This window comes from Phacochoerus africanus, chromosome 10 (genome assembly GCF_016906955.1).
Source record: "Phacochoerus africanus isolate WHEZ1 chromosome 10, ROS_Pafr_v1, whole genome shotgun sequence".
Classification (NCBI taxonomy): domain Eukaryota; kingdom Metazoa; phylum Chordata; class Mammalia; order Artiodactyla; family Suidae; genus Phacochoerus; species Phacochoerus africanus.
In genome coordinates, this window is record NC_062553.1 from 75,651,929 (window position 1) to 75,673,915 (window position 21,987).

The 21,987-nt window shown below is 41.5% G+C and overlaps 1 protein-coding gene across 3 annotated transcripts in view; it reads right to left on the reverse strand.

Moving 5' to 3' along the window:
* The window catches only part of MND1 (meiotic nuclear divisions 1), a 65,938-nt gene that overhangs the window by 30,401 nt on the left and 13,550 nt on the right, over nt 1-21,987 (reverse strand). The window lies entirely within an intron of this gene.

The window sequence follows — 21,987 nt, forward strand, 5'->3', positions numbered from 1 at the left end:
AAGTTAGATACAAAGTTATGAAGGATTATAGACTCTTCGAACATGAGAACTGGATTCTAATAAGACAAACTCAGAATGAAGGCTAAACAGTACAAGCTACAAATTATCTACCAACTTCCACTCTTTCTTAGTAACAGAACCCCAGAAAACAGTGAAAATAAATTGGAATTATTAGGTCTGTTAGTGCTCTGGGCAAGAATATGTCCTAGATACAGAATCTCTGTTAAGAAATCCATCTATCTGAGAAGGAAACCCAAAATCCACTTTGTAGGGTAATCCTAAAATTATCTTGAATGACAGAATTTTTTAACAAGTAAATTTTTTTAATCAGAGGGAGATTTAGAATTATAAGGATGAGTACATTTGCATTATTAGCAGTTCTGTGCTAAGAAATAAGCTATACATGTTTTGCACTGTACTCAGAGAGTAAAACCACAGAAGCAGCTTAATTCCTCCCCAACTTCCATTCTAGAATCAGCTTAGGTGGGGCAGTATTTCCTCCACCACTAAACCAAGAGCTGGGAGACCCATGACTTTTTTGATCACTTGCAATGTATTATTTTAAGTTGCCAAGCAAAGCCTTAATTCAAAAATTAGAATGTCTAACACAGACATTAACACTTCATAGCTTTTTCTTTTTCTTTTTGTCTTTTTAGGGCAGCACCTGAGGCACATGGAGGTTCCCAGGCTAGAGGCTGAATAGGAGCTGCAGCTGCCAGCCTATGCCACAGCTACAGCAACGCAGGATCTGAGCTGAGTCTGCAACCTATACCACAGCTCACGGCAATGCCAGATCCTTAACCCATGGAGCGAGGCCAGGGATCGAACCCGCGTCCTCATGGATCCTAGTTGGGTTGGTTAACCACTGAGCCGCTATAGGAACTCTAACACTTCACATCTTGATACAGAGATGAGACTTCTCTCCTTTTCAGCAACTGCTGGCTGTGGTGGGCTTTGCTAGAGAGGATGTGCTCTCCTTTTCTCGTTCCTGGCCTAGGGTTTCTGTCCTCCTTGCAGTCCACTAACTGCAGTTCCTGCCTCCTATCCCCCTCCCCTAACAAGCCTGGAGAAGGAGAGAGAGAACAGAACAGGAAAGGGGGCCAGAAACACCATACTTAGGTGTGTTCAGATGCCTCAGTGTCTCTGGGACTGGCATGTGTGCTGAGGTTCCTCGAGGGCTTCCCTTAGGGGGGTGTTCCCTAAGTGTACTCTCCATGATGCAGAAGACACAACAGCCCCTCACTGTCCCCCTTCCCCAGCTTGCCCCCACCCTTCTAGCCTGGTTTGCAGAGGATGATGTCACACAAGCTCTGTGTGTTAGGTTTCAGTGCCCCTCTGCAGCAGAATGTCTTACAGCCCCAGGTGGGCTCTTGCTCTCTCACTCTGAGCACTGGCTCACAGGCAGTCCACAAGGTCACTTTCATACACAACAGACTTCAGCATGCTGGCCATTCCTTACTTTTACATATTATAATAATTGACAGAATCTACTAATACATCTACGGAGATACTAAAACATCAGCAAAATTACTTTTACATAAGGAATTGCTTATTTTCCTACTGTCTTTTAAGAGCATTGGGCAATGACATGCTCACTCCTAACATTTCTGAGTACTTCTTGCGAGGATTAAGATTGTCCACTATTTGTAATAAAAAAATGCTACTTAAAAACTATTTAAAATGTTTTGATCTGGAGTTCCTGTATTGGCTCAGTGGTAACAAACCTGACTGGTATCCATGAGGATGCAGGCTCAATCCCTGGCCTTACTCAGTAGGTTAAGGATCTGGAGTTGCTGTGAGCTATGTGTGGTGGAGGCTGCAGACTCGGCTCAGATCCTGTATTGCTGTGGCTGAGGTGTAGACCGGCAGCTGCAGCTCCGATTGGACCCCTAGCCTGGGAACCTCCATATGCCACAGGTGTGACCCTAAAAAGACAACAACGAAAAAAGTTTTGATTCATTAAGTTACTCAGTTTAAGTAATTTAGTGTCATTAGAATCCACTCATCTAAAATACAACAAACTGCTTGCTAAGAAGCATCAGTTAAAGAGCTTAAGCTCAAATATCTAACTTAAATATAATTTAAATTTAATGCTTTAAATTTCTTTCTGGCTAGGTTATAATAAATACCACATTAAATCTGTAAAGCCAAATAAAAGTCATAAAGAGACAACAGTGTTGCAAAATAGTACAAGTCCATAAAAACCATAAAGGCTTTTAAGAGAATCCTGCTTGTTTTTTTTTTCTTTTTTTTTTTGGTCTTTTTAGGGCTGCACCCATGGCAAACAGAAGTTCTCAGGCTAGGGGTTGATTTGGAGCTACAGCTGCTGGCCTACACCACAGCTCACTGCAACACGAGATTTTTTTTTTTCTCCTATTTCTGCCTCTTACAGTGGAAAGATTCAAGAGAACTTGGATTTCAAAGGATTAAAAAAGCAAACAAAAGCCTTCTCTTCCATAGCCTAAGTAGCTTTAGCAGAACAAAGAGAACAACCTAACACATTTGGATGATAAACTAACTGAAGAGTTGAGTGCAGCCAACCAACCAAAGATTTGTAGCAATTTTAAATGTTAGAAATTACTCAAAAAGTTCCCGTCGTGGCGCAGTGGTTAACGAATCCGACTAGGAACCATGAGGTTGCGGGTTCGGTCCCTGCCCTTGCTCAGTGGGTTAACGATCCGGTGTTGCCGTGAGCTGTGGTGTAGGTTGCAGACGCGGCTCGGATCCTGCGTTGCTGTGGCTCTGGTGTAGGCCGGTGACTACAGCTCCGATTCAACCCCTAGCCTGGGAATCTCCATATGCCTCGGGAGCGGCCCAAGAAATAGCAACAACAACAACAACAACAACAACAACAAAATACAAAAAAAAAAAAAAAGAAATTACTCAAAAGGTAAAATGTGTTTAACTTCATTTTTTAAATTTTTTAATGTTTTTGGCCATGTCCGTGATGTGTAGACATTCCTTGGCCAGGGATTGAACCCGTGTCACAGTGGCAACCCAAACTGCTGCAGTGAAAAGCTGGATCCTCAACCTGCTGTGCCATAAGAGAACTCCCATGTTTAGCTTTAAAACTATAATAGTTAACAAAAGTTTAAATTGAGGTTTTTTCACATCTAAATTTTTAAAAAAGTTATAGGCTAGGAAATTTATGGTTATAAATAAATACTAGGAAACCTGAATAAAGCCCTGTTTGAATTTGATGAAGTGCAGGCCTGGAAGTTTAAACCCATGTCCTTTGGTCAAGTAAGAACGAGACTTCAAACACAAAAAGTACCCAACTAATACGGCTATTTTTTGAAACTTTTAAATACATAAAACAGCCAACGACATTATGAATATTGACATATTAAAATGTATAAAATTCTGATATATTTTTTGAGGGCAAAACAACCCAAATAAAATTAGACCTAACCAGGGGACTAAGGATATGTATGACTTTGACGTTGCCACCACCTGGTGGCATGACCTCAAAACTGTAGGTCCAGTTTTCTGTAGAGTAAGTCCCACCCAGATTGGTTGATATGGGGAGAAAACAGTAATGAATGAAGAATGGCTGTTACAGAAGTTCGCGTTGTAGCTCAGTGGTTAACGAACCCAACTAGTATCCATGAGGACTTGGGTTTCATCCCTGGCCTCACTCAGTGGGTTCAGGATCTGGTGTTGCCATGAGCTGTGGTGTAGGTTGCAGACATTGCTTGGATCCCGCGTGGCTGTGGGTGTGGTGTAGGCTGACAGCTGCCGCGCTGATTCAATCCCTAGCCTGGGAACTTCCATATGTCCCGGGTGTGTCCCTAAAAAGAAGAAAAAGAAGAATGGCCATTACAAATGCACATGAAACATATCCATGTTCATATTCACATCCATAAGAAGCACAGAAGAAAGTTTTGGGTGTGGTACTAGGAGTTCTAGAGCTCTGGAATCAGGCTTCTCCCACTCATCCAGCAGGCAGCTCCAGCAGCAAAGGAGAATAATTACAGGAGGAAGGTGCAGAAGCCTAGCTCAAAGCTACTTACTCTAAATGCAAAACAAACAGATATAAAAAATAAATCACTGAAATTTTGTTCCATTGCAAAAATTCCTGTATAAAAATCCTTCAGAAAGTGGGCATAGAGGGACCCTACCTCAACATAATAAAGGCCACATATGGCAAACCCAGAGCTAACATCATTCTCAATGGTGAAAAGCTGAAAGAATTCCTGCTGAGATCAGGAACAAGACAAGGATGCCCGCTCTCGCCACTACTCTTCAACATAATTTTGGAAGTCCTAGCCACGGCAATCAGAGAAGCAAAAGAAATAAAAGGAATCCAAATTAAAAAGGAAGAAGTCAAACTATCACTATTTGCAGATGAAATGATACTGTACCTAGAGAATCCTAAAGATTCTACCAGAAAACTGTTAGAGCTCACCAGTGAATTTGGCAAAGTCACAGGATACAAAATTAATACACAGAAATTAATTGCATTCCTATACACTAACAACAAAAGATCAGAAAGAGAAATTAGGGAAGCAATCCCATTTACCATCAGATCCAAAAGAATAAAATACCTAGGGGTAAACCTACCTAAAGAGACAAAAGACCTATACTCTGAAAACTATAAAATGCTGATGAAAGAAATCAAAGATGACACAAATAGATGGAAAGACATACCATGCTCTTGGATTGGAAGAGTTAATATTATCAAAATGACTTTACTACCTAAGGCAATCTACATATTCAGTGCAATCCCTATCAATTACCAAGGATGTTTTTCACAGAACTCAAACAAAATATTTTAAAGTTTGTTTGGAAGCACAAAAGACCTAGAATAGCCAAAGACATCCTGAAAAAGAAAAATGGAGCTGGAGGAATCAGGCTCCCTGACTTCAGACTATACTACAAAGCAACATTCATCAAAATCATATGGTACTGGCACAAAGACAGAAATATAGATCAGTGGAACAGGATAGAAAGCCCAGAATTAAACTCATGCACCTACAGCCAACTAATCTATGACAAAGGAGGCAAGAATAGACAATGGAGAAAAGACAGCCTGTTCGATTAAGTGGTGCTGGGAAAACTGGACAGCCACATGGAAAAGCATGAAATTAGAACACTCCCTAACACTATACACAAAAATAAACTTCAAATGAGTTCCCGTCATGGCGCAGTGGTTAACGAATCCAACTAGGAACCATGAGGTTGCGGGTTCAGTCCCTGCCCTTGCTCAGTGGGTTAACGATCCGGTGTTGCCGTGAGCTGTGGTGTAGGTTGCAGACACGGCTCGGATCCCGCGTTGCTGTGGCTCTGGCGTAGGCTGGTGGCTACAGCTCCGATTGGACCCCTAGCCTGGGAACCTCCATATGCCGCGGGAGCGGCCCAAGAAATAGCAAAAAGACAAAAAAAAAACAAAAAAAAAAACTCCAAATGGATTAAAGACCTAGATATAAGACCAGATACTATAAAACTCTTAGAGGAAAACATAGGCCAAACACTCTGACATAAACGACAGCAACATCTTCTCAGATTCACCTCTTAGAGTAATGACAATAAACACAAAAATAAAAAAATGGGACCTAATTAAACTTAAAAGTTTCTGCACAGCAAAGGAAACCCCAAACAAAATGAAAAGACAACCCACAGAATGGGAGAAAATCTTTGCAAATGAAGAGACTGACAAGGGATTAATCTCCAAAATTTATAAATACTTCCTAGCTCAATACCAAAAAAATGAACAACCCCATCAAAAAATGGGCAGATCTAAACAGACAATTCTCCAGAAAAGACATAGAGATGGCTAAAAAACACATGAAAAGATGTTCAACATCACTCATCATTAGAGAAATGCAAATCAAAACCACTATGAGACACCTCCTTACACCAGCCAGAATGGCCACCATCAAAAAGTCTATGGAACAATTAAGTGCTAGAGAGGGTGTGGTGAAAAAGGAACCCTATTACACTGTTGGTGGGAATGTAAATTGGTGCAACCACTGTGGAAAACAGTAAGGAGATTCCTCAGAAAACTAGAGTTACCATTTGATCCAGCAATCCCACTCCTGGGCATCTATCCAGAGAAAACCATGACTCGAAAAGACACATGTACTCCAATGTTCTTTGCAGCACTATACACAACAGCCAAGACATGGAAGCAACCTAAATGTCCATCAACAGAGGAGTGGATAAAGACGATGTGGTATATATATACAATGGACTATTACTCAGCCAATAAAAGCAAAAAAATAATGGCATTTTTTAGCAACATGGATGGACCTAGAAATTATCATGCTAAGTGAATTCAGTCAGACAATGAGACACCAACATCAAATGCTATCACTGACATGTGGAATCTAAAAAAAAAGGAACACAATGAACTTCTTTGCAGAACAGATACTGACTCACAGACTTTGAAAAACTTACGGTTTCCAAAGGATAGAGGTTGGGCAATGGGGTTATATGCTGGGGGTTTGGGATGGAAATGCTATAAAATTTGGTTGTGATGACTGTTGTACACCTGTGAATGTAATAAAATTCATTAAGTAATTTTTAAAAATTCTTGTAAGTTTCAAGTTGTAATATTAATTACAAATTTTTGTTAATTAAAATTATTTATCAAGAAAAATCCTACTCATACACTTTCCCCACCTAGCACCCACCTCCAATATTTGAGTCATTCAACTTCAACAAACATATGATTACCTGAGATGATGGAGAGAAGCAATAAGAACATTCAGAAGTTCCTGTTGTGGTAGAGCAGGTTAATAATCTGGCTTGTCTCTGTGGAGGCACCCGTTTGATCCTCAGCCCAGTGCAGTGGGTTAAGGATCTGGTGTTGCTGCAGCTGTGGCGTAGGTTGCAGCCCTGGCTCAAATTTGATCCCTGGCCTGGGAATGTCCATATGCCTCAAGTGCAGCAAAACAAAACAAAACAAAACAAAAAACAAACAAATTAAAAAAAAAAGGAACATTCAATTTAAAAGACATGACTTTTTTTTTTTTTTTTGCTCTTCTGTCTTTTTATGGCCACCCCTATGGCATATGGAGGTTCCGAGGATAGGTAATGAATTGGAGCTATAGCTGAGGGCCTACACCACAGCCAAAGCCACACGGGATCCAAGCCACGTCTGCAACCTACACCACAGCTCTTGGCAACACTGGATCCTTAACCCACTGATCGAGGCCAGGGATTGAACCCACGTCCTCACGGATACTAGTTGCATTCGCTAACCACTGAGCCACAACAGGAACTCCTAAAAGACATGACTTTTAAGGACATATAGATAAAATTCTGCAGAGCCTGTTAGTTGCCTCTCTAAAGCCTTTTGGTTTTTGTAAACAGAACTCCAGTTTTGCTCAGACTGGGCTTGCAATGTGCTCTTGCCACAGTCCCGGAGCTCACCCTTCCAGCATGAGCATATACTGCAGACCTAGCCAATGAGACAATCAAGGGAAGCCTATGCGGGAAAGAGGCCATTCTGGGATTTTCCTCCTGGATGAAAAGAGAGATATACAAGAAGAAAGTTCGTCATTACTCCTGCTATGACACTACCATAGCAGGGGAGATACAGTAGCTGCAGTAGCTACTTGCATCCAAAAGGGGAAAGCCAAAAAACATCAGAGAACCCAGTCCAGACCGCTGAAGTCAATGTGTGGCGAGATTCACCAATTCGAATAGAGCCCACCTCCACACTTCTTACATAAGATAAAGAACCCCTATTATTTAAGCCAATTTGGATCTACTTTTCTGCTGTTCGTGGCTGAAAATATCCTGATTCATGTATATAAAAAAGAAAGGAAATATATCAAAGTGTCAACAATAATTAGTTTTGAATGATGGAATTAAAAGCAATTTAGGAGTTCCCATCGTGGCGCAGTGGTTAACTAATCCGACTAGGAATCATGAGGTTGCAGGTTCGGTCTCTGCCCTTGCTCAGTGGGTTAACGATCCGGCGTTGCCATGAGCTGTGGTGTAGGTCTCGGACGCGGCTCGGATCTTGAGTTGCTGTGGCTCTGGCGTAGGCCAGTGGCTACAGCTCCGATTCGACCCCTAGCCTGGGAACCTCCATATGCCGCAGGAGTGGCCCAAAGAAATAGCAAAAAAGACAAAAAAAAAGCAATTTAAGTTTCTTCTTTATTCTTTGTTCTAAAATGAATAACTTTTAAATTTATTATAGAAAAATGCAAATGTCAATATTTTAAAATATCAGAACAACATGTAATTTTTGTGACTTGAAATGTTCTCACTTGTAAATGTCATGTTAGAGACGCTAAATGGATGAAGAGAACGGATGTATGATCCATAAAGCAGATGCCGGGAGCTCCCTGGTGGTCTAGTGGTTAAGATTTGGCACTTTCACCACTGCAGCCCTGGTCCAATCCCTGGTCTGGGAACTGAGATCCCACATCAAGCCACTGCTTGCTGGGGCCGATGAAAAAAAGAAAGTAGACACCATACATACACCAATAGTAAGTTAACAACTATACTTGTGCCTTGTATAAGGGAAGTTGTTAAGGGTAAGGAATTATAGGCTGGGCTCTTTGAAAGACTCACACAGAAGTATTTCTCATACAGAAATATTTAACTAGAGCTTTGAACACACTGGGATGTAGTTTGCCGACTGGCAAGACTATTTTAGGTATCAACACAGAACATGTATCAACTCTGTGGATAAGAAGGTAATCTAAGATAGTAAATAGTCTTATCTGCTAAAAAGAACCCATAAAACTGAGGATCATTTCCCAAAGTGTATTCCATGGAATATTAATCCCTCACGAGAAAGAATCAATAAGATCCACAAGGCTGGAGTTCCCGTGGTGGCTCAGTGGTTAACGAATCCGACTAGGAACCATGAGGTTGCGGTTTCGATCCCTGGCCTTGCTCAGTGGGTTAAGGATCCGGTGTTGCCATGAGCTGTGGTGTAGGTCGCAGATGCGGCTCAGATCCTGTATTGCTGCGGCTGTGGTGTAGGCCGGCGGCTATAGCTCCGATTCAACCCGTAGCCTGGGAACCTCCATATGCTGTGGGAGCAGCCCTAGAAATGGCAAAAAGACAAAAAAAAAAAAAAGATTCATAATGCATACTGGCATATTAAAGGCTCTGAGTACTCAAAGTGTACTTTATCTTTGTTAATCCAGAATCCCCATCCCCAAACTCCTTTGATTACAGAAACCCTTTTAAGTAACACCTTTTATATATCCATTCCACAGAAATATTTTGGATAATGCTGAACTAGTGTTTGGCAAAATAAAATTCAAGTGATGGTAAAAAGAAATTATGGAGTTGAAAATTCATGCTTAATTATTCCTATATATGATTATTGCTGAGGTTGAATTTTAAAAAGCCGAGATTACTATAAATAAGAATATTCAATGGAAATCATGTTTACTGCTCTATGCCGTGGACTAGAAGGAAAAGAAGAGGTATGGGCCAGGGAAGAAGGCTCCTAGACCAAGAATACAAATCAAAATTACGCAGTGCTGTATCAATTCACGCATTCATTCAACACTTGTTATGTCTCTGTGCTTCAGTAACTGCATTCCACACCGGGGATTAAATACGGTTAAAATATCCCTGCTCTCAGAATGTCTGATGTAGAAATAAGGCATATAAAGAATTCACCCTATAAAAGAAATATATAAGATGGTCAAAGCACAAAAAAGTACTCAAGTCTGCTGAGCAGGGGATTAAAATTTCCCAGAGGAAAAGATTTCTGAGGTGGGTTTTAATAAATATTTCTGGTTAATGGACTGGTTGACGTTTTTTAGACAAGTAAAAAGAGCTAGTCAGGTACAGCAGGTAAAAACACAAGATATAAAATGAATAGTGGAGTTCCTGTCGTGGCTCAGCAGTAACAAACCTAACATCCATGAGGACGAGGGTTCGATCCCTGGCCTCCCTCAGTGGGTTAAGGATCTGGTGTTGCCATGAGCTGTGGTGCAGGCTGCAGATGCAGCTCGAACCCCGTGTTGCTGTGGCTGTGGTATAGGCCGGCAGCTGTAGCTCCAATTCAACGCCAGCCTGGGAACTTCCATATGCAGCAAGTATGCGCCCCCACCCCCAATAATAAAATAAAGTGAATAGCATTTAGGAAGTTCTAAACAATTTGGTTTAACTGGTATGTATGGCTGGAGAAGGGGTAACAGCAGGCTATTAGGCTGGTCTGTGACCAGAGCTAGATTAGAGAGAGCCTTAAATTCAGGCAGAGGAATCTGGACTAGTTATTCAGGAATAGGAAACCATCCAAAGGGCATTAAAAAATATTACTACACAGATGAGAAAAGTGAAGGCTGGTGACAGGGAGAACAGTCAAGCCACTAATTCAAATTTCCTCTAACTCTCATTCACTTGTCAACTGCCTGCCATGGGCCAAGAACCATGCTGGGTCCAGCGTGGACAGTGGACTAAGAGGCCGTGTTCGGTACCAGGTGTAGCATGGTGCGGCATACTGATGCTCGCTTGGGATGCAGTCAAGAAAGGAAATATCCAAGTCAGACCGGGTTGTTCTGGAAGGATGGAAAGGGCACAAATGCAAAAATAAAAGCATACTGAAAGAGCTATTCCTTTTGGAAAAAGACTAAAAAAATGTGCATTGAAAATCAGTATTGGTCAGATAGTTTCCACAGCCCCAGGCGACTCTATGAACAGTGTATCAGGCACAGCAGTGTAACACTGCTCTCACATGGTCACCCACATATTCCAAGGCACTGTCCCACATCTGTTGATCTAAGGCAAAGTACAAAGGAGGAAGTCACTCCCTTGCAGTTGGGGCTGTTCCTTCATTTTCATTATTTGGAAGGGGCAGAGAAAAGGGGGGAACTGGAAGATGATGGGAAGAACAGCGTATCCTAACGCATTCTGTCTTGCTTTTCCTTACAAAAAATTTTCACAAAGATCACAGAGTCTCTCTCTCTCTCTCTGTCTCACACACACACTCACACACACATATGCATACACTAAAATTATTACTACTCTGGGAAAAATTATCCCAGAGAAAAATTATCACTCAGCAAGTTTCAGCTAAAACTCTTGAAACTTATCAAGAAGAAAAAATCATCTCGACTTTTAATAAGTTCTATACCTTCTTCAGGATACAGGAAAATGCCACTTTACTCAGGAGTTTTCACAGTATAATTGACATCTTAAGCTACATATAACTTTATAACAAAATCACAACAAAGACGTGAGAAAAGGTCTGGGCATTTCTACTTTCTGTCAAACCAAAATGGCTGCTTCCGCTATCATCTAAACACCATGACATATTTACACATATTTCAGAAGAACCAGCAGACTTAAACAGGCCCTACATACTCATTGGCTCTGCACAAAGCTTATCTTGCCCATGCAAGGAAGGAACTAATTTATATGAAAAGGCTTGAGGAGTGCATCTGTGTCACAGCTATTCAGAGAAGCTAGTTTACCAACTACTTCTTCTACTCAACCCAAAGATTATTTCACCCTGCACCTCACATCATTCTTATTATTAAGATAATAATATCTTACTCATATCCTGGGTGGGGGGGACTATTTTGCTTCACACCAGAATGTAACAACACTATTTTCTAAGTTTATAATCTAATTTTTAAGCGATCATACCAGGAAAAAAGAAAACATAAAAATACTCTGGCAGGAAAAATTTCAACTTCCCTTGCTGGTGTATATGACAAAATCCAACCAACCGCTAAGACATCCCATAATATGGCCTCAGTCTAAGTTCCAAACATATTTCCCCATTACTATACAACAAAAAATTACATATTCTTCCCAAGCCAATCACCAGCTATCCCCTAAATGTGATTTGCTTGAAAGTCCTGTTTAGCTGTGGTTATAAGCAAGGACTATGGGGGCAGAGGCCTGGATGTGAACCCTGCTTGACCACTTTCTAAGACTGTCACCTCGGGTAGTTGATGTGACTGCTCTCTGCCTCGTCTTCTCACGTGTAAAAGGGAGTTAATAACAGGATCTACCTACCTCACACAGCATTTTAAGAATCAAGTGATAGAAAGTAGGCAAAAAAAACAAAAAAACAAAAAAAAAAAAGCAAGCAGGCACAAGCGCTGCTATGGTCTGAATGTCATCCCCCCCAAATTCCTATGCTGAAATGCTAACCTTGGAAGCGAATGGTATTGGTAGGTGGGGCCTCTGTGAGGTGCCTCAGCCCTGAGGGTGGAGCCTTTAAGAACAGGGTTAATGCCTTAGAAGAGGCTCCAGAAAGATGCTTGGCCCCCACGAGCGTGGTCAACGAGGAGTTGGCGACCCAGTAAAGGGCTCTTTGCCTGAACAGCCTCCAGAGCTGGACTTCCAGCCTCCAGAACCATGACCGATAAATTCCTGTTGTTTATAAGCTACCAAATCTGTGGTACTTTGTGACAGCAGCCCGGACGGATGAAGACTAGCTCTTAACACTGTCCCTGGCCGACGGTGCAGATTTGTGTCTGCCGTTATTAACAACAGCATCAGTGGCTCCCTCTGTGCCCCACGAGAATCTCCACCCTCTAAATCCAGGCAACTTTCAGCTCAAAAGAATCATTTCTAAGAAGTGTCCCTTAACTGTACAGATGCTTTTGCATAAAAACTTAACTATGTCTTTTCATAAAAAGTCAATTAATTGTGTTAGGCATGTATCGTGCCTTACCAAGTAAAGCATAAATCACCTCAATGTGAAACACATTCTATCAGTTTTCTGTTGCTCAGAAGAACTTGGCACAGAATGTGCACAGAGGCACATGGTAACTGTCCGTAGAAGCAGTTAATGCAACCCCCACACAGTTGATGGCTTATTTGCTGTCTTAGAAAATGTTAAAGAGAAACATAAGTTATAACCATAAGGCTTTTAGACTGTCTTTAATAATGATCAACATACACAACCTAAAAGCAAGGGAGAAAAAATTTGTGTCCTGATTGAATTTTCAGACTTACTACATGCATGCCCGTTCTCAAGAGACAAGCACATTCTTGCACATAATTGGAATCATTGGCAGAATCAAAGCAGAACAGAATGATAGGGGGAAAAAAATTAAGAGCTCCCTCTCTCTGATCTGGAAGCAATTAACAAGAAACTCAAAAGAAGTTAACATTTTACTTTGGCAATATGAATAAACTGATCCTTCAGTGCAGCCTTGGAATCTGATTCAATTCAACATTAACTGAACGACTTTATCTTTAAATAAATCCCACCATCTCTTGCAGCATTTTTCATCTCTACCGTGCGTTTAAGCAGTTAGCCATGTAACACTTTTCATTCAGTTTCACTCTCTCATGCATAAATCAACCTTATCTTTAGCACAGGTTATAGGTTCTTTCTTAGTAAAGCATAGACCTCGGTTTCCACTTTTTTTATTACCCCCAGTATCTGGTAAAATGTTTTACACACAGCGGACCCTCAAATATTTATACCTCTAGGTGAGTACTAATTTAGCTGAATCTCTAGCCACCATATACTGACTGTCTACATATACCGGCCTTTACACACACCACTTAATTAATCCACACCACCACCCTTTGAAGTAGGTAAAATCTTTTTCTTATAAATTGGGAAACTTGAAGGCTTTAAAGAGCCTAAGAAGGGTTTCCAAGATCCTTACAACTAGCAAAGAGTGAAACTGATTTCAATCCCTGTTTGATTTCTAACTCTTTCTCTTCCCTTGAAGCCATACATACAAGCTTCTCTAAAAGGCTAAGTGCTCATCAGAACCCTGGCTGAGGGGCATTTACTAACCTTCCTTCTCAAATTTCACTCAAAGAATAAAGTAGGATTAGGTCAGCAAAATGGGACTGTATTTTTTTTTTTTTGGTTAAAAAAAGTTATTTATAGCAAATGTCAAGGGCTATCACTCTTGTCCAAGTGACATATCAAAATCCCACCCTTCATTTACTCCTACAGTGCTGAGAACAGAAGGCAGAGGAACTTCTGCCTCTGTGTTGGCCTCTGACTCAAACTCTGACTTCTGAACCACTGTGTGAGAGTAAGCTTTGACCTCCAGCTTGTTGGGGGAGGCGCTACAGAGATGGGGATGGGGCGGGGGGCATTGCAAAATATATTGGATGCCAATTCTCAGACCTATAGGGAAAGGAATCTAATGGCAGTAACTAATTAGAACATCCTGGAGTTTCCCGGCAGCCAAGCAGGTTAAGCACCAGGTATGACTGTCACTACTGTGGTGCGGATTTTTTTTTGTCTTTTTGCCATTTCTTGGGCTGCTCCCGTGACATATGGAGGTTCCCAGGCTAGGGGTCCAATCGGAGCTGTAGCCGCTGGCCTACGCCAGAACCACAGCAACGCGGGATCCGAGCCTCATCTGCAACCTACACCACAGCTCACGGCAATGCCAGATCCCCAACCCACTGAGCAAGGCCAGGGATTGAACCGGCAACCTCATGGTTCTTAGTCGGATTCGTTAACCTCTGAGCCCTGATGGGAACTCCTGTAGTGCGGATTTGATCCCTGGCCCAGGAACTATGGCATGTCCCGGGTGCAGCCAAAAAAAAAAAGGAACATCCTATTCCTCAAACATTCAGAATAAATAAACAATGATATTAGGTTCACTTATTAAAAACAGATTCACTGTTCTAGCAAAAATCTCTTGCTTACTTCTATTAAGGTTTGCCAAACTCTTCCACTGGCTAAGTAAGGATTCTGCTAAATCCAGAGGCAAAGAAATAAAATGCATACATTTGGCCAGATTATCTCTGCTTTACAAAGTCAACAAAGAAATGCTTAATCAGCACCCGTCATGCTCAGTTTCAGGCAAAAATAACTGCCTGGAAGAAGCTAAGATACATTAACAGAAATACCGACCAGGAGTTCCCATTGTGGCTCAGCTGGTTAAGGACCCAACGTGGCCTCTGTGAGGACACAGGTTCGATTCCTGGCCTTGCTCAATGGTTAAGGATCCGGTGTTGTCACAAACTGTGGTGTAGGTCACAGATACAGCTCAGATCTGGTAGGGCTGTGGCTGTGGTGTAGGCCTCAACTGCAGCTCCAATTTGACCTCTGACCTGGGAACTTCCATATATCACAGGTGCCATTAAAGAAAAAAAGCAAAAGGAAAAGAAACACTGACCACAAAGAAACAAGTTGGTATACCGGACTTTCCCTATAACTTAAAACTTCAGCTCTTCTAAAGATGGTTAAGAAAATGAAAAGATGAATAACAAGAGTGGGAGAAAACATTTGCAAAGCATTTATCTGATAAAGGATTTGTATTCAGAACATGCAAAGATCTGTCTGAACTTAATAAAAAACAAGCAAATCGATTTTTAAAAAGGCAAAAGATTTGTATAGACATTTCATCAATGAAGCTATATGGATGCCAAACCCACACATGCAAAGATGCTCAACATTATTAGTCACTAAGGAAACGGAAATTAAAACCACAAGATATACAGAGTTCCCGTCATGGCTCAGAGGAAACAAATCTAACATCCACAAGGATGCAGGTTTGACCCCTGGCCTCGCTCCATGGAGTAAGGATCTGGCATGGCTGTGGCTGTGGCTGTGGCTGTGGCTGTGGCTGGCAGTTACAGCTCTGATTCTAGCCTGGGAACCTCCGTGTGCCATGGGTGTGGGCCTAAAAAGACAAAATTAAATTAAATTAAATTAAAATAAAACCACAAGCTATCACTGCATCCTTACTGGAGTGGGTATGGGTATCATACCAGCTATTGATGAAGCTGTGGAAGGACCAGAACTCTCACACCTACTGGTGGAAACGTAAAATGCCACAGGCACTTAGGAAAGCAGTCTGGCAAGCCCTTGAAAAGTTAAACGTACACCTACCATATCATCCAGCCATTCCATTCCAAGGTAAGTGAAAACATATGTCCAGGCAAAGACTTGAATACAAATACTCACAGAAACTTTATTTCTAATAACTCCAAATGAAAACAAACAAAACCTCCAAATGTCCATCAACAGATAAACAACCTGTATATTTATACCAAGAAATAACTCTCAGCAATAAAAATGAATGAGTAATACACATGGCAACATGGATATATCTTAATTATGCTGAATAAAGAAGCCAGGAAAAAGAAGTATATACTGTCTGATTCCACTGATATAAAATTCTAGGAAATATAAACTAATGCTTAATAACAGAAAGCCAATCAGTAGTTGCCCAGGGATGGGGCAGTGGAAGCAGTGTGCACGTGTGTGTGTGTGTGTGTGTGTGTGTGTGTGTGTGTGTGTGGGTGGGGGGAAGAAAGATTAAAAAGAGGAATGGGAGTTCCTGCCATGGCTTGGATAGCAAACCAGACTAGCATCCATGAGGACATGGGTTCGATCCCCGGCCTCGCTCAGTGGGTCAGTGATCTAGCACTGCTGTGGCTGTGGTGTAGGCCTCTGCAGCAGCTCCAATTTGACCCCTAGCCTGGGAACCTCCACATGCCGTGGGTGCGGCCTTAAAAAGACAAAAAAAAAAAAAAAAAGAGGCATGGAGAAATGTTTAGGCTTGATGGGTAAGCTCCTTATCTTGATCATGGCGATGGATCTATGGATATATACATGTCGAAACTGAGCAGTTTATAAATTTCAAATACGAGCAGATTTGGTATGTCAACTATTCCTCAACAAACTTATTTTTTAAAAAACAATGAAAAAGATGTATACATGTGAAAAGTTAAAAGAATGACAAATCTGTGTCATGTATCCTCTAAGAAGGTCCCAATGATCCTTGCTGCTTGGTATTTATGCTCATGTCTAATCTCTCCTTGGGTGTGGACTAAATTTAATGATCTGTTTGTAGGGAAAGAATGAGGCAGAGGTGATGGGCTGTCATTTTCAACCTGTGGCTTCTGTCTCGGACTCTGCACACATTTGCTCTGAGGGAAGGCAGCGGACACACCACGAGCCGCCCTGTGGGGAAGCCCACCGTATAAGGACCTAAGGAGGCAGCTGACTAAAAGCTGTCAAGAAATTAATGCCATCAGTCTAAGAGCCTTCAAAGAGCTGAAGACCTCAGCCCAACAGCCTTCAAGGAACTAAATCCAATAACAATATGATTCAGTTCAGAAGGAAATCCTCTCCCAGAGGAGGGAGATGATGAGAATTCAACAGTCTGATTACAGCCTCATATGAGACTCCGAGCCTAACCAAACAGTGCCTGGATTCCTAATACGCAAAAACTGTAAGATATGAAAGTCTGTTTCTTTAAGCCAAGAAGTTTGGGGGTACCCAGTTTTGTTCCACAGCAAGAAATACTAACACAAGATCTAAGCCACACTTACATGAAAAAAGTCTTCAAAGCACTTTTATCCATTTAGAATAGAAGGTGAATATTTGACTAAAAATAGATGAAAATGGGGGTTTTCTTATGTACTATGAAATCCAAAGCCAAGGCAGTCCAAGGCTAGGAGAGTGTCTCAAAAACGCTCTCTGAGACCTAAGCCCTTTTAACGCAGGCCCTGCCATTCTGAGGGAACATCTTTATTCTAACACCTGTTACCTTAGGGTTACAATATGATTTCATATCCATCGCAGAGAAAAGAAGGGTTTTGCCTTTGTCAGGAAGGTAAACATTTTCCCAGAAACCTCAAAACTACATCTTATTCATCAAAACTGGAGTTCCTGTCTTCATGCAGTAAAAAGGAATCCAACTAGGAACCATGAGGTTTCAGGTTCGATCCTGGCCTTGCTCAGTGGGTTAAGGATCTGGTGTTGCTGTGACCTGTGCTATAAGTCGAAGATGCAGCTTGGATCCTGTGTTGCTGTGGCTGTGGCACAGGCTGGCAGCTGTAGCTCCAATTCGACCCCTAGCCTGGGAACCTCCATATCCCACAGGTGCAGCTCTAAAAAGCAAAAAACAAAAATAAAAACAAACAAAAAACCCCCCACCTGTTTCCCATTGCCACTTTTAGATGTCAGGGAATCTGGAAAGATTAATTTTTTTTGGCAAGACACACTGCTCCCTCAACAGTGTTTTGTCAGTAATGAAGAAGGGGGCAATGTTTATTAGACAGGCAACCAGCAGTATTTGCTGAAGCAACTACATTTTATTTATGGTAAAGCAAAAAACTTTATAGGATTTTAGAGATGGGCAAGAAGACAATAAGCTATGGAGCTTGAGAAGACGTCTGAGGAGAGATGTTTTGAATTGGCTAAGTAGAAAGGAAAGACAAGGGAATTCTCAAAGGGGATAAAAGTTAAGAACAAAAAAACATGGAGTCAGGAAAATGTAGTAAGGCCTAAAAATAAATTACCCTGTATAAAGTTTTTAATTGCACAACTAAGTTTAAAAAAATTGTTGAGTGATGAATATGCATGTTGTTTCCTAGCAAGGAAAAAAAAAAAGGCAACATCATAGATAAACAAGGTCCTGCTATATAGCACAGGGAACTATATTCAATATCCTGTGATAAATTATAACAGAAAAGAATCTGAAAAAGAACCACTAACTACACTTCAAACTAACACAACACTGTAAATCAATTATACTGTCTAATAATAATAATAATAATGGCTGCATCACATTTAAGAGATGACACATGGGCAAATGATATAAATGGGCATTTCTCCAAGGTGATACACAAACGGGCAGTGAACATATGCAAAGATGCTCATGATCAGTCTTCGTGGAAATGAAAATCATAACCATAATGAGATACCACTTCACACTCACTTGGATGGCTAGAATCAAAAAGTCAAGTAACACAGTTCCTGTTGTGGCTTAGTGGGTTAAGGACCCAATGCTATCTCTATAAGGATGTGGGTTCAATCCCTGGCCTCACTCAGTGGGTTAAGGATCCAGCATTGCTGTGGGCTGTGCTGTACATGGCATATGTGGCTTGGATCCTAGTTGCTGTAGCTGTGGCACGGACCTCAGCAGCAGATCCAATTTGACCCCTAGCCCAGGAACTTCCATATGAAACAGGTATGGCAGTAAAAAGAAAAAAAGAAAAAAGAAAAAAGTCAAGTAACAACAAGTTTTGGTGAGGATGTGATGAAACTGGAACATCCATACACTACTGGTAGGAAGGCAAAATGATACTGCCACTTTAGAAAACCATCTGGAAGTTCTTTACTCAATTAAATATAACGTTATCATGGGACCCAGAAATTCCCAAGAGAAATGAAAATGTATGTCCACACAAAAACCTGTATATGACAAAAAAAAAAAAAAAGGAGTTCCCGTCGTGGTGCAGTGGTTAACGAATCTGACTAGGAACCATGAGGTTGCGGGTTCGGTCCCTGCCCTTGCTCAGTGGGTTAACGATCCGACATTGCCGTGAGCTGTGGTGTAGGTTGCAGATGTGGCTCGGATCGGATCCCGAGTTGCTGTGGCTCTGGCGTAGGCCAGTGGCTACAGCTCCAATTAGACCCCTAGCCTGGGAACCTCCATATGCCGCAGGAGCGGCCCAAGAAATGGCAAAAAGACAAAAAAAAAAAAAACCTGTATATGAAATTTTATAGCAGCCTTATTCATAATAGTCAAAAGGTGGAACCAACACAAATGGCCGTCAACTGATGAGTTAGCAAACGAGCAGTGGTATATCAAGATAATGGAATATTACTTGGCCATAAAAAGGAGTGAAGTACTGATATATAATACAACATGGATGAACCCTGAAAACATTTTGCTAAATGAAAGAAGAAAGTCATAAAAGGCACACTCTGTATATGATTCCCTTCATATGAAATGCTCAGAACAAGGAAATCTATAGAAACAGGAAGCAAATGAGTGGTTGGCTAAGGCTGAGGCAGGGAGGTAGGGTGTTATGACCTTGGTTCAAACCATTTCTTTAAAGGTGGATTATTGCAGCAACTTAACTACCTGGTCTCCTGCTTCTATTCTTTGTTCATTGATGAATTCCAAGTGCCTAGCACAGTATCTAGCACATAGAAGAAAATGGGTATTCAAGAAATTTGTGGTTGTTATTTTGACTTCAAGTTCTGTGCTTCTTTCCAGGTTTTTTTCTTGATTGATTCTCTGGGTATGTATCTATCATAGGAGGAAAGTGCTACTCAGCATCCAAGCCCCCTTCCAACTCTGGGGAACTGCAGGCACCATAAGGAGGCAGCTAGCTTCCAGCATGGAACCTGGGAACCCCAATTACTTACTTGCCTGTTCCCCCGGCAACTAGAGGGGCAGGCACATGACCGAGGCTTGGCCAATCACAGGCACCTTCCACAGCTGCGACTCAGAGCTGGGACAGAGTTTCTTGGTGGTTTTCTGTTTGTTTTATTTTGGTGGCAGCAACATCGGGTTCTTCAGCCAGGGCCAGGAGGGCCCATGAAATTATCTTCTGAGGTCTGCAGTGTCAACAGAGCTAGGAGCAGAGAGCAGGGCTCTGAGGCAGCGTGTCCTCACCAGCCAGGCTTCGTGGTGTGCTCTGGCTCTAAGTACCTGCCCTCTGCTCCCACCTACTTTTAGAACTGGGTGTCCCCCCTTCCAGTGACTCTGCAAGTCCATCTTAGATCCTTCAATAAACTTTTCTGCTAATGTCAGCCAGAGTAGGTGTTGCTTGTAATTAAGAATGATGACTGAAAGAAGGCTCCCTACAAACTTAAACTCTTTTAAATCCAGGAGCATTATTTTAAAGGTGGTGTTTCGGGAGAATTTTCCTGTGAAGAAACACAATCTCACATAACCTTCAAACAGAGAGAAATTCATTTACTTTACCAGCGTTGATTAACTTTTCCTGTTCTCGTTTCCTTCCAGAAAATCAAGATTTTTCCTCTCTTCACCCCAAAGTAAGTCCACAGTCCTTTTCCCTACAGGTTCATTTTTTGCCTGTATAGGGGTCCCTTCTTATCTGTGGTTTCAGTTCCCATGGTGTCAGGTACCTGTGGTCAACCACAGTCTGAAAATATTAGATGGAAGATCCCAGAAATAAACAATTTGTAAGTTTTAAATTGTGTGCCACTGGAACAACGTGATGAAATCCTGCTCCATCCACATGGGCCGTGAGTCATCCCTCGGCCCAGCATGTCCTGCCCGTTATCACTTAGTAGCTACCTTGGTTACTGGGTTATTGTCATGGTGTCACAGCACTCGTGATCAAGTGGCCCTGCTTTCACTCAGTAGTGATGCTGGTGACTCGGATGTGCCAAAGAGAGGTCATTAGAGCTTCCTTTAAGTGAAGAGGTAAAAGTTCTCAACTTAACAAGGAAAGAATAAAAGTTATATGCTAAGGTTTCTAAGATTTACAGTAAGAATGACTCTTCCATCCATGAAATTGTGGAGAAGGAAAAAAATTTGTGCTAGCTTTGCTCTTGTGCCTCAAATTGCAAAAGTTACAGCCACAGTGAGTGACGAGCACTCCGTTAAGATGGAAAAGGAACTAAATTTGTACAATAAGGTATTGTGAGAGACAGAAATCATACCCACATTGTTATTGTCCTGTTTTATCACTAGCTATTGTTGTTAATCTCTTCCTGTGCCTAATTTATAAATTAAACCTTATTATAGGTACACATATATTGGGAAAAACGTAGCATTTATAGGACTCAGTACTTTCCACGATTTCAGGTCTCCACCAGAGGGCTTAGAACATATCTCCTGCAGAAAGGAGCGACTACTGCACTGTAAGTTCTCATGATAATCCATGCCATTCGTCTGATAAAAGGATAAAAAAATAGTTTATTAAAATGTGGTGGAATCTTGGGACCATATGCTTGGAAACAACCAAGATTTCCTTCAGTAGCTGAACGAATATGCAAGCTGTGGCGCACTCAATGGGAAGGAATACTTTTCAGCTATCAGAAGAAACGAGATATCAAGCCACCCAAAGGCCACGGAGGAAACTTAAATGCACATTGCTAGGTGAAGGAAGCCAATCTTCTTCCTTCTGAAAAGGCTGGACTATAAGGATTACAACCAGAAAGAGCAAAACTTTAGAGACTGTAAAGATGTTAGCAGTTGCGAGGGGTTAGGGGAAAGGGAGGGCTGGAGGAATAAGTGACGCACGGGAGATTTTTAGGGCTGTGAAACTATTCTGTATGAGACTGTGATGCTGGATAAAGGATATTTACGCATTTGTCAAAACTCATGGAATGTACAACACTAAGAGTAA